Genomic DNA, 9,547 nt, shown 5'->3' on the forward strand with positions numbered 1-9,547 from the left:
ACAGATGCCGTGCTGTCCGTATTACTCTCCCTGCTCTTGCCTTCTTTGATTATCAAGCAAGAGGATGATATACTATTACCAGAGAGAAGGCAGATGAGTACGAGAGGAGAGAGGAGGCTGCTCGTCACCACGTTGCAGCTCAGCAGGCGATAGCCGCTGCATCGTAGTATGACCCCAACTACTATTATGGATATCCGCCAGCCTAGCCGTTGCCATAGACCAACTTAGGCCAAACGCCTAAGCTTGGGGGAGTACGTATTTCCCACCGACATTACATTTATGCTCACACACTCATTGCTAGATGTCGGTGCTCATACTTTTTCATTGTATCATCCATGCTAGTTTATTTTCCTTTTTATGCTTTCTTCTTGTATGTTTAATGAACCTTAAGAAAAACCAAAAAATTAGTTGTAGCTTTTAATTAGTTTACTTTCCATGCTTGTAGTAGTAATTAAAAATAAAACCCAAAAAGATTTCCTGTTCTTCTTTTGCTTGTTGGGAGCTTTCCGGTGTAAATAGTTTTATTTCTTTTCTTTTCTTTGGGGGTCGATAGGAGAAGACCATGATTAAATTGTTGAAGTAGCTCTTATATGCATTATTGTTAATCTGAAAAAAGAGCCCACATTGCCTTGTCTTCTCCTGTTTATTTAATGCTTGCAGATTCCAACTTAGTCCAATGTGAAAGGATCGAGATGGACCTAGAGGGGGGGGGTGAATAGGTACAACTACAAATTTTAATTGTTACTTAACAATTTTTAGGCAATAATGCGGAATGTGAAAGTGAGCCTAACAATTGCAAGTGAAGTACTAAGTACTAAGCAGGTAACACAAGTAGTAACTAGGCAAATACAAAGTGATGAAGTAAGTGCTAAGAGACAAGTAACCACAAGTAGAGAGTTAGGGTTAGGGATAACCGCAACTCCGGGAGACGAGGATGTATGATGATGTTCACTTCCTTGGAGGGAAGCTACGTCACCGTTAGAGAGGTGGATGTTACCACGAAGGCACACCAACGCCACAAAGTCTCACCCTATTCTCCCTTTGAGACAACACCACGAAGGCGTTTCTAAACCACTAGTGGTAGACCTTGGGGTGGTCTCCAAACCCTCACAAACTTTTCGGGGGTAATCACAAAGATCGATTCCTCTCCGAAAGACTCCTACCGCCTAGGAGTCTCCAACCTCCAAGAGTAACAAGATCGATGGGGAAAAGCTCAACACTTGCTCAAATCACAAATTCCTTTGGTGCAAAGATGGAGAAGGGGTGGATCTATCACTTGATTGGACAACTTCTCTCGAATGCTCTCAAATCCGTTGGGGATCTAAGATTTGGTGTGGAGGTGTAAGAGAGAGAGTGGGATGTGTTCTAGGGTTTGTTCAAGAGTGAATATTCGACCCTCTCCCGTGGGGAAGAAGGGCTATATATAGTGTGAGCTTAAATATGGCCGTTGTAGTGCAAGTGAACGGGCATGCTGGACATCCGGGCTAGGGGCCGGACATCCGGCCTGGCAAGCCACATGAAGAGCAAGACAGAACCAGAGCAGGAAACAGAGGGGCCGGACATCCGGGGGTCAAGCCCGTACATCCGGCATAACAGGAGAGCCCGGACATCCGAAAGATAGCCGTACATCCGGGGAGCCCACAAGTGTTTACAGAAACATATCAGTTTTACGGCAGTAAGGGGCGGACATCCGGGATAGGGCCCGGACATCCGGTGAGACAGGAGGGCCCGGAAATCCGGCGAACATCCAGACATCTGGCGTAAAATAGACAACCTTCTGGAAAGGAAAACGGCACGAGCCAGATATCCAGGGCATGAGCCGGACATCCGGGGAGCAGCCCGGACATCCGGCACGAGGCCCGGACATCCGGCGCTCCCAGAGACAAAAAGTTTTAGAGTTAAGAAGGGATGAAAAAAGCTATAAACAGGAGTATTTTTTGACTCGAGCAAGTCCGTTACGAACCCAATCGATCCCCTCTTAATAGTGCGGGATCCTATACTCAAGGAAATAAAATGTAACATCATTTTAGCACTTCATCCTTGAGAGAACCCACTTCGTATGCTCTTGATCCACACGCAATTTGACGAACCAGGGACCAACACCTGAGATTACTTGACAACCATTGTTAGTCCCCTACATGTAGATTGTCATTAACATCAAAAATATAATATAAGGGCATGATTGCACTTTCAATCTCCCCCTTTTTGTTTGTTGATGACAATCATACATGTAGTATCATAAATGTAATTAATAATCTTAGCAATGACAATCATGAGAGCAAAAAGGATACAAAATAGTTACAATTTGCTTTTAGCTCCCCCTCATTGTGTGCATGCGATGAGTATATTAGAATGACCAACACAAAAATTCGTATGGTAGCATATGTAACACAAAGAGATACAAAAGTGAGAGACAAGCACATATGAAATCATCATAACTCATCAGATAGACTGAGAACATTTCATGGCCACACATTAACATAACATAGTCTCAGACGAACAAGTACCATAGGTAGCAACATAAAGTTGGAATAACATCTCGTAGCATGACCATATTCCTAAGATACTACTTCTCCCCCTTTGACAGCAACAAGTAAAAAAGGGGCGAAGAACTAAACAGGCTCAATCACTCCTAGCAGATGTCATCATCATCATCAAAGAACTCGGGGTACTCAGCACGAGATGGAAAGCCGAAAGTGGACGATGATGGAGCTGCGGGAAGAGGATCATCATCACTAACGGGACTCCCACGGTCACGGAGGCGTTGTTTTAGCTGATTCTTGGAGATGACTAGATGGTTCTGAACATCATGATTCTGCTGGCAGCTGAAAGTGATCGCCTTCATGATAGTAGACTGAGCCTTACCCAAGAATGATGCGAACCGGCCATGAGGAGCGGTCGAGGAAGATGGAACAGAAGAACCAGTGGGCTGAGTAGGAGCAGTTGTCCTCCCACCAGCAGACCTCCTAGGCTGAGGAGAAGCAGAAGCTACCACGCGCATATAAGGAGGAGGCTTCCAAATGGAGTGCACAGTTGGCTTAACCACCTCAAAGGGAGCAGTGTGATCAATCAGAGCCTGAATAAATGGAGCGTGAGGGAACTGGCGTGTCTGAATGAAACTGCAAAGATGGATCTCATGCCAAATGAAGTTGGCTGTGTCCAGAGGCTCAGTGGGTTTCTCATGCATACGAACCATCAAGTCAATGCAATAGTTGCGAGCCCTCGATCGATCTCCCTTCTTAGGGTAGAGAGTGCGAAGCACACACTGACAGAGGATGAAGAAAGGAGCACGAAAGATGGATACCTCATTGACTGGATATGCTTTTTCTTCATCAGTGAGCTGAGAGGGAGGTTTTACAAGGGGCAAGCAAGCATCAATTCCTTTGGGCTTGTACTCTGGATCCATACTGTGGATGGAATGGCCAATACCGGAGAGACCCAAAATCTTAACAAACCTGTCATAGGTGATGCTCAGTGTGGTGTCATCGGTCATCCAAGTGAGAGTGTTGTCCGAACCAAAGAAACAGGTGGCATAGAACTGTAGGATGGCAGCATCACTCCAATCACACCTGAAGGTCATTGTGGGACCAAGAGTCATGTCATCAATGATCTTGACCGGATCGTTAGGGAACATGGCAGGATTATCACGTAGGAAGTTGAGATCTGAGTATGAGTGAGGAGCAAGGCCACGCCCATGGACAAAACTGGAATAGAGATCCTGCTGCATACGAGTCCGGAACCGAGGATCTTCGGCATCAGCCACCATCTCATATTGGTTGACATCTCGACGGAACTGAAGATATTGCCCCGCCCCCCACAGTTGTGAAGTCGTGAGTGGGGCGACCTCCACTGTCAGGAAGCTCCATGGAGATGTGATGACCATGGGGAATGGGCATAGCAGAACCCCGGATGTCCGGCCCGTCGCCCGCAGTTGCATATGCCTGGGGAGGGGTGTGGGATTTGGGGGCAGTTCCTCACTTCTTTTGTTCGTCTCCTCATCTCCCCTCATAGCCGCCGCCGCCGGGCCATCACTCCGGTGCTGCCCCGGCCATCTCCACCGACCTCCGGCCCCGATCTCCTGCTCACGGACACTTCTCCTCCCGATCTACTATTCTATCCAATCCATTTCTTGGGTTGTTGTGTGAATCCCTCGGGAGGGACCGGTGTATCGTGGGATTCACCACCAGAGTTCTTCATGGCTCGCACCAAGAACTGTGGTCCCAAGCGTCCCGAGGTGTCTTCTCGGGTTGATCGCCGTCAAGGCTCAACCGACTCCGATGAGCATGCTCGGCCTAAGAAGAAGAAGACCACCACCAAGAAGAAGAAGCGGGCACCTTCCACCAGTCCGTCGGCCTCGGATCCCGATGATGCGGGATGAAGTGCTAAAATGATGTTGCATTTTAGCACTTCATCCTTGAGAGAACCCACTTCGTATGCTCTTGATCCACATGCAATTTGACGAACCGGGGACCAACACCTGAGATTCACTTGACAACCATTGTTAGTCCCCTACATGTAGATTGTCATTAACATCAAAAACATAATATAATGTTTTCATTTTAGCACTTCATCCTTGAGAGAACCCACTTCGTATGCTCTTGATCCACACGCAATTTGACGAACCGGGAACCAACACCTGAGATTCACTTGACAACCATTGTTAGTCCCCTACATGTAGATTGTCATTAACATCAAAAACATAATATAAGGGCATGATTGCACTTTCACAGTGCACATGCGCTATTATTATTATTCACATCATTCGATCGTGCAAGTGAAAGGCAATTATGTAGATATATGATGGACTGACTGAGATGAGAAAAGCTGGTGTGAACTCGACCTCTTTTGTTTTTGTAAATATGATTAGTTCATCATTCCTGATCCAGCCTATTATGAATAAACATGTTTGCAATGACAACTAGAGATCATAGTTTCTTATGCCATGCTTGATTAGCTATGAGTTATAATGGTTTACCTTGTGTGCCAACATGCTATTAAATGGTTATGATGTGGTATGATAGGGTGGTATCCTCCTCTGAATGATTTAAGTGACTTGACTTGGCACATGTTCACGCATGTAGTTGAAACAAAATCAACATAGCCTTCACGATATTTATGTTCATGGTGGATTATATCCTACTCATGCTTGTATTCAGTGTTGATTAATTTTAATGCATGTTCATGACTGTTGTCGCTCTCTAGCTGGTCGCTTCCCATTTTTTGCTAGGCTTCACCCGTACTAAGCGGGAATACTGCTTGTGCATCTAAATCCCTTAAATCCCTTAAACCTACCTATATACGGTATCTACCTGCCGTCCCAAGTAAATTTGTATGTGCCAAACTCTAAACCTTCAAATAAATATCCTGTTTTGTATGCTCGAATAGCTCATGTATCAACTAGGGATGTCTGTATCTTCCATGTTAGGCGGGTTATTCTCAAGAGGAGTGGACTCCGCTCCTCACTCACGAGATAAATGGCTGGTCACCGGGATGCCCAGTCCCATGCTTTATGCAAACTAAATCAAAATAATTGCAAACAAAACTCCCCCTGGGACTCTTGTTAGTTGGAGGCACTCGTTGTTTCGAGCAAGCCATGGATTGATGCTTGTGGTGGAAGGGGGAGTATAAAATTTACCATTCTATTTGGGAACCGCCTATAATGTGTGTAGCATGGAAGATATTGCCATCTCTTGGTTGTTATGTTGACAATGAAAGTATATTGCTCAAAATATTATTCACCTCTCTTTCAAAATCGAGCTCTGGCACCTCTACAAATCCCTACTTCCCTCTGCGAAGGGCCTATCTATTTAATTTTATGCTAAGTCATCATCCTCTTATTAAAAGGCATCAGTTAGAGAGCACCACTGTCATTTGCATTCATTACTGTTAGTTTACATTGGGTATGACTTGACTGGATCTCTTTTACCATGAATTACAATGTCTAGTCAGTCCTTGGTCTTTAAAGGTGCTCTGCATTTATGTTTTGCAGTCTCAGAAAGGGCTAGCGAGATACCACCTTGTTATATCATATTATGATTATTTTGAGAAATTGTTGTCATCTGAGATTTATTATTATTGCCCGCTAGTTGATTATGCTATTGATATGAGTAAACTTGAGAACTATGCGTTATTGTGAATGTGGTTAGTTATAATCTTTGCTGAAAACTTGAATGCTGGCTTTACATATTTACAACAACAAGAGCAAACCGAGTTTGTAAAAGTTTTTCTTTATCACTTTCAGTTTGTCAACTGAATTGCTTGAGGACAAGCAAAGGTTTAAGCTTGGGGGAGTTGATACATCTCCAAGGTATCTACTTTTCCAAACACTTTTTCCCTTGTTTTGGACTCTAACTTGCATGATTTGAATGGAACTAACCCGGACTGACGTTGTTTTCAGCAGAATTACCATGGTGTTATTTATGTGCAGGAGGAAACGTTCTCGGAATGACCTGAATCTTCACGGAGCCACTTTTCAGAAAGTAAGGAAAATACCTGCCAAAGATGAAGGCCAGGGGTCCCACCGTCTCTCCATGAGGGTGGGGGCGCGCCTGCCCCCCTAGGGCGCCCCCTACCTCGTGGGCCCCCTGTTGCCTCTCCGACTCCAACTCCACCTCCATATATTGAGTTTTGAGGAGAAAAAAATCAAAGAGAAGAAATCATCGCATTTTACGATACGGAGCCGCCGCCAAGCCCTAAAACCTCTCGGGAGGGCAGTCCGTTCGGGGCTCCGGAGAGGGGAATCCATCACCATCGTCATCATCAACCATCCTCCATCACCAATTTCATGATGCTCACCGCCGTGCGTGAGTAATTCCATCGTAGGCTTGCTGGACGGTGATGGGTGGGATGAGATCTATCATGTAATCGAGTTAGTTTTGTTAGGGTTTGATCCCTAGTATCCACTATGTTCTGATATTGATGTTGCTATGACTTTGCTATGCTTAATGCTTGTCACTAGGGCCCGAGTGCCTTGATTTCAGATCTGAACCAATTATGTTTTCATCAATATATGAGTGTTCTTGATCCTATCTTGCAAGTCTATAGTCACCTATTATGTGTTATGATCCGTTAACCCCGAAGTGACAATAATCGGGATACTTACTGGTGATGACCGTAGTTTGAGGAGTTCATGTATTCACTATGTGTTAATGCTTTGTTCCGGTTCTCTATTAAAAGGAGGCCTTAATATCCCTTAGTTTCTGTAAGGACCCCGCTGCCACCGGAGGGTAGGACAAAAGATGTCATGCAAGTTCTTTTCCATAAGCACGTATGACTATATTCGGAATACATGCCTACATTATATCAACGAACTGGAGCTAGTTCTGTGTCACCCTAGGTTATGACTGTTACCTGATGAACTGCATCCGGCATAATTCTCCATCACTGATCCATTGCCTACGAGCTTTCCATATATTGTTCTTTGCTTATTTACTTTTCGTTGCTATTGCTATCATCACTACAAAATACCAAAAACATTGCTTTTACTGTTGTTACCTTTTGCTACCGTTACTACTACTATCACATTACCTTGCTACTAAACACTTTGCTGCAGATATTAAGTTTCTAGGTGTGGTTGAATTGACAACTCAGCTGTTAATACTTGACAATATTCTTTGGCTCCCCTTGTGTCGAATCAATAAATTTGTGTTGAATACTCTACCCTCAAAAACTATTGCGATCCCCTATACTTGTGGGTTATCACCAGGGTACCGCACTCCCATAACCTTCCCTCGTTGGAGGCACCGACCAGAGGCATGACAATGGACCGAATAAAGGCCTTCCCATAAAGGCAAATGTGGTTGCACTGGGAAAAACTCTATGTATTCAAGTTGAGTTATTACCAGGTTCAACTTAAAGTGAAAATAACTGGTGTCATAGTAAGCCATGAAATGCAACACTAACATATGCATCACATATCAACGAAAATGACTGAGTCAACTATATCCACACTAAGCACAAACATCAACAACTCATGACACTTCTCTGGTTAGGATTAAACCTTACTTTAAACAGAATCTTTTCTAGCAAATTTATCATTTTCTCATGCAAGAAAAATAACTCCATATAATTACTTATATCCATAACTATATTACTCTTTCATAACAAAAATTAATGCTTGGGCCTTTGAGTATATCCACCAGTGTCAAACCTCCAAGCAAAAAATCGTACTTCTTAAGCTTGATTTCGCTAAAGCTTTTGATACAATACAACACGGTGCTATGCTTCAAATTATAAAACATATGGGATTCAATGACAAATGGCGTCTTGGATCAAAAACATATTCTACACTGGGAAATCCTCAGTACTTCTTAATGGTGTCCCAGGCAGACACTTTGTTTGTAAAAGTGGTGTCCGACAAGGAGACCCCCTGTCCCCCCTCATCTTTGTCATCATCGCAGATCTGCTTCAAGCTGCCATTAATGACGCGTTTCAACATGGGAAGATCAGCATGCCTTTTGATAGGCAGGGTCAGCATGACTACCCGGTTATTCAATACGCTGACGACACAATAATTATCATGCCGGTGTGCCCCAACCAAGCACACACTATGAAAGGGATCCTTAATGATTTTGCCATCTCCATTGGACTCAAAATAAACTTTCATAAATCAACATTTACACCAATAAACTGTGATGATGATATTACAAGTGAGCTAGCTGGTATTTTTGAATGTAAGATTGGAAACATGCCTTTCACTTACCTTGGTCTACCCCTTGGCACTAATAAACCCTCCATTCAAGACCTAATGCCACTGGTTTGCTCTGTTGAACGAAGAATGACTTCTACTTTGGCGATGATGTCGTACGGAGCAAAGCTATCTTTGGTAAACACAGTCATCACCTCACTTACCATCTTCGCCTTATGCACGTTGAAGTTTCCCCCCAAATTTTTGGAGCTACTTCATAAAATCCATCGGAAATGCCTCTGGACTAAGAAAACTGAGCAAGGGGAGAAATGCAACTCCTTGGTTGTCTGGGATAGGATTTGTCGCCCAAAAGATAGTGGAGGCCTTGGGATCATCAATTTAAAGATCCAAAGTGATGCCCTCCTACTGAAATACTTACACAAATTTTACAGCCATCATGACCTACCTTGGGTTAACCTCATTCGGTCTACTTACTACTCCGACAAGATACCACATGCTTCTGACCCTTGTGGCTCGTTTTGGTGGCGAGATGTTCTTAAATTAACTCCAATCTATCGTGGCATATCCAAAGTGGAGGTTTATCATGGCGACAAAGTACTCATGTGGAAGGATCTATGGCTTGAAGATATCTTATCTGACTCTCACCCAAGGGCCTTCTCCTTTGCTCGAAATGAAGATATATCCGTGCAACAATTTCTCACTATCACCACCCTCGATGAGGCGTTCCACCTTCCTTTATCCATGCAAGCGCATGATGAGGTCAGAAATATTCAACACCTTGTTGCCCACGTCACCTTATACAATGGGCACAACATAAAGGACGTTTGGTCTTATATTTGGGGGACAACTGAATACACTGCTAGAAGGTTCTATAAATTCTGCTTCAGAAATGTTAAAGCT

The sequence above is a fragment of the Triticum aestivum genome, chromosome 7A, assembly GCF_018294505.1.
Source record: "Triticum aestivum cultivar Chinese Spring chromosome 7A, IWGSC CS RefSeq v2.1, whole genome shotgun sequence".
Lineage (NCBI taxonomy): Eukaryota > Viridiplantae > Streptophyta > Magnoliopsida > Poales > Poaceae > Triticum > Triticum aestivum.